Below are 4823 nucleotides of genomic sequence, written 5' to 3' on the forward strand. Positions count from 1 at the left end.
ATTTAGCTACAACTAACCAGGAAAGAGATCTTGGAGTCATCGTGGATAGTTCTCTGAAGACATCCACGCAGTGTGCAGCGGCCGTCAAAAACGTGAATAGGATGTTAGGAATCATTAAAAAAGAGATAGAGAGTAAGATGGAGAATATCTTATTGCCCTTTATATAAATCCATGATACGCCCGCATCTTGAATACTGCGTACAAATGTGGTCTCCTCATTTCAAAAAAGATATACTGGCATTAGAAAAGGTTCAGAGAAGGGCAACTAAAATGATTAGGGGTTTGGAACGGGTCCCATATGAGGAGAGATTAAAGAGGCTAGGACTTTTCAGGTTGGAAAAGAGGCGACTAAGGGGGGATATAGCGGTATATAAAATCATGAGTGGTGTGGAGCGAGCAAATAAGGAAACGTTATTTACTTGTTCCCATAATATAAGAACTAGGGGCCACCAAATGAAATTAATGGGCAGCAGGTTTAAAACAAATAAAAGGAAGTTCTTCACACAACGCACAGTCAACCTGTGGAACTTATTGTCTGAGGAGGTTGTGAAGGCTAGGACTATAACAGGGTTTAAAAGAGAACTAGATAAATTCATGGAGGTTAAGTCCATCAATGGCTATTAGTCAGGATGTGTAAGAAATGATGTCCCTAGCCTCTGTTTGTCAGAGGGTGGAGATAGATGGCAGGAGAGAGATCACTTGATCATTACCTGTTAGGTTCACTCCCTCTGGGGCACCTGGCATTAGCCACTGTCAGTAGACAGGATACTGGGCTGGATGGACCTTTGGTCTGACCATTATGACCACTCTTATGTTCTTGAGAGACGAGGCATTTCTCTGCTCCTCACCCTGTCCAAAGCCAGCCCTGGCTCTACAGAGGATGATGCTCTTAATAATGCTTCCCTTTTGATTTCAAGCCTAAAGATCCTGCCACTTAACAAGGGTTTGCCTCCAGGGCTTCCGGTGCCTGTTGAACTTTAATAGGGCTGTTGGGGGATTGTTCATGTTTCTTTTTAATTTTTGGTGGACTAGAAATTTATTTGCATCATCAGATCCCTTTTACTTGTTATTCATTTAGGCCTGGGTCAAAGCTCAGTCAAGTCTCCTTCCATTGACTTTGCTGGGCTCTGCAGCTGGTCCATACAAAGGGCTCCTTGCATAACGCTGTTATCAAGGTTCCTTCCGCACTCTGAACTCTAAGGTACAGATGTGGGGACCTGCATGAAAACCTCCTAAGCTTACTTTTACCAGCTTAGGTTAAAACTTCCCCAAGGTACAAACTATTTTACCTTTTGCCCTTGGACTTTATTGCTGCCACCACCAAGCATCTAACCGGTATATTACTAGGAAAGAGTCCGTTTGGAAACGTCTTTCCCCCCCAAAATCCTCCCAAACGTTACATCCCCTTTCCTGGGGAAGATAAAAATCCTCACCAATTTGCATAGGTGACCACAGACCCAAACCCTTGGATCTTAAGAACAATGAAAAAAGCATTCAGTTTCTTAAAAGAAAAATTTTAATAGAGGAAAAAGTAAAAAGAATCACCTCTGTAAAATCAGGATGGTAAATACCTTACAGGGTAATTAGATTCAAAACACAAGAGAATCCCTCTAGGCAAAACCTTAAGTTACAAAAAGACACACAAGCAGGAATATCCATTCCATTCAGCACAGCTTCTTTTCTCAGCCATTTAAAGGAATCAGAATCTAACGCATATCTAGCTAGATTACTTACTAAATTCTAAGACTCCATTCCTGTTCTGTCCCCGGCAAAAGCATCACACAGACAGAGAGAGAGGCTTTGTTTCTTCCTCCCCCCAGCTTTTGAAAGTATCTTGTCTCCTCATTGGTCATTTTGGTCAGGTGCCCAGCGAGGTTATCCTAGCTTCTTAACCCTTTACAGGTAAAAGGGTTTTTCCTCTGGCCAGGAGGGATTTTAAAGGTGTTTACCCTTCCCTTTATATTTATGACAGCTGTAGTCTAGGCTGGTGCCAGAGAACTACAGTAGGTGAACAGTACAAGAAACTGCACAGAACAGACCTGTTGCTTACTGGGAATCACTTCATTGATACTCAAAGCAACTCGGCTATGCAGAGTTCTGCACTCGGAGAGCTAGCTCTCTCTGACTCCTTAAACAGGTGCCTAAGTTCCATCAAAGTCAATAGGACTTAAGCATGTGTAAGTGCTTTCCTGAATCAGGGCCTCAGGGAGGAGATAAGTGATTTGCATAAGTCCACAGAGTAGAAACAGAATTCAAACTCTCTTTGTTTGACATTCCCTGTCTCTACAAAAAAAGGGTCATTGCTTCTTTAAAGCTGCAAACGTTTGGGGCTCAATCCAGCGTTCTTCACGCACCCAAAATTCCCACTGAGTTTGGGGGCACGGGATGCAGGTTCAGCCTCTTGAGAATTGATTTTACCACCACAGATCTTTTAACATGACATTCTAAAAAAGGGGGTTAATTCATGCAGGTACAATAAAAAAGGAGCAAAATGTGATTAAAAATGTGAATCTTTCTAATAGCGATAGCTGGGTTCATATCTCTCTCTCTTTATTTTTTTTCCTTGCTGTCTGCATGTATAAAATTTCTCTCCCATTTCTCTCTCTGTTTTCCTTTCCTTTTCTTACTTTTTTTTTCCTTGTTGCTAAAACACACAGCAATACCTGACTTTCCCCATGTCATCTTGTTGCAGTGTTTAAAGTAACTGCTTGTATGTTCCCTTTATCAAAACTAGCAAGCATTCCTGCAGCTGTGTAATCCAAATTCAGAGACGGTCATAACTCAGGCTATGTCTACAGTATGCGATAGCAGCTTATGCAGCCAGACCTGGGCTAGCATCGATCTAGCTAGCATGATGAAAAAGAGCAATGAAGATAGGGTGCCATGGACTTCAGTGTGGTCTCCCTCGGTACGTACTTGCATTGCTAGCCTGTGCCACTGAATCTTCACTGCTGTTTTTAGCTGTGCTAGCTAACTTGGAGCAAGCGTGGGCACGGCAACCCATGCTGCAGTCACACCTCTGATTGCAGTGTAGCTATAACCTAAGCAAGATGTATAAAGGAATGCACAGAAGAGAAGGTCTGGTCTCCCCTACAAAAACAAATCAATGCATGGGTGGTTCCCGGCTCGCTTCTCAGAGCCTAGATAGATCATCAAATTCCAATAGCCCAATAGGGAGTTAGTGGCAGAGAAAGAAAGAGAACTCAGGGGTCCTGTGAAGGTGATAACTGATGTCAATTCATTTCTTTAGGAACTTGTCTCTCCTGGGCTTAGCCTCTCTTGAGACTCAGGGGTTCTGCCTGCTGGTGGTAGGTCTCTCCAATTGTAGGACCACAGACTACCCTGTCCTCTCCCCTCAGTGATGGTGGATGCAAGTTTACAAGTTCCCATCTGCCTCCTATGTTCTCTCCTCTTCCCCTCCTCCCTCCCAGCACAAGTCCTGCACAGGGAGAGATTCCAGTCTCCGTACCTGGCTAGCATAGAAGTGTCCAATGATTTTTACAATGACTTGCTCGTTCTCATCAGGTGTCTGGTCCCGGGGCACCACCGCCTCTGCAGCCGTCAGGTTCTGCATTTCGCTGACCTACAGGAAAGCAGCAGAGCCCACCCGGTTACTGCACCGTTTCAGGAAGAAGAATTAAAAAAAAAAAACCAAAAACCTGCCCCCCAGATTTTGCATTTCTCCAGCTGGCAAAAAATAATAATTTTTGAGCTTTGCATGGAGCTCAGAGTGTGTGAGAGCTGCCCACCTCACAGGAGGACAGTAACCAGGCCTAGCTTGTGAAATCAAGGATGCTCACAGGCTGCCTTTGCCGACGGCCTCCTCTCTGCTTTGATACTTGTCCAGGGGAGCAGCAATTGAACCTTGGATCTTGAGATAGCCCCGCCTCCTCTGTGGCCCTGCCCTTGCTCCATCCTCTCCTGTGGGTTACCAGCTGTTTCTTCCTTGCTCCTGACCTGACCCTCCTGCCTTCCACACTGGTATGTGGGCCAAGGGAGGAGAACAATCCCCTGCCAGGTCAGCAGAGGAGCTGGGAAACAAAAGCACCAGCAAAAAACCCCTCCAAGCAATAGTCTTGACCCAGGTCTGCCTCACAGCATCCCCTCCTCCCCTCCCGCAGTGACTGCTTCCTAGCCATAATAGGCAATCCTCCAAAGCTTCCACACCTGGGGATGAACCGGTCTCCTAACTCCGCCTCCCTACAGGCCTGATTCTCTCTTTCTCCTTGCTTTCGCTTACAGTTTTGCCTCCTTTGCCGATAACTTGCTCTGCGGCTGAAGCAGGGACCCTAATGTGCGTCTCCAGCTTTACTTCTTCTTTAGGCCCAAAAAAGTTTTCCTCCTTGAGTTTGCCGTAAATTCATCCTTGTGCCTGTGAGAGGGGCTGGGGAAAGTGGTTAAACTCTGCTTGTGATCTCTTGCTGCAGATTAAGCCCATTACTTCTTGTCTTACCATCAGTGGACATGGAGAACACTTGATCACAGTCCTCTTTGTAACAAGCCCTTAACCTATTCGAAGCCTATCAGCCCACCCCCGCACCCCCCAGTCTTCTTTTCTCAAGACTAAACATGCCCCATTGTTTTAACCTTTCCTCATAGGTCACGTGGGTGACCATCCAAGGCATGGTGGTCCATGAGATGCCGTCCATGCCGCAAGCTCGTGGGTGTAGGCTGCCGGAGCGGGAGTGAGCACAGGCGAGCCTGTGCTTGGAGCCCCTGGTCGGCCAGCCAGGTGGTGGGCGATGCTGCCCGGAGCTGCCCGCCTGGTGGGGAGTTGCAGGCAGCAGGGCTTGCCCCTGCGTGGAGCTGGTGGGTGAGCCCCT

The sequence above is a fragment of the Lepidochelys kempii genome, chromosome 27, assembly GCF_965140285.1.
Source record: "Lepidochelys kempii isolate rLepKem1 chromosome 27, rLepKem1.hap1, whole genome shotgun sequence".
Lineage (NCBI taxonomy): Eukaryota > Metazoa > Chordata > Testudines > Cheloniidae > Lepidochelys > Lepidochelys kempii.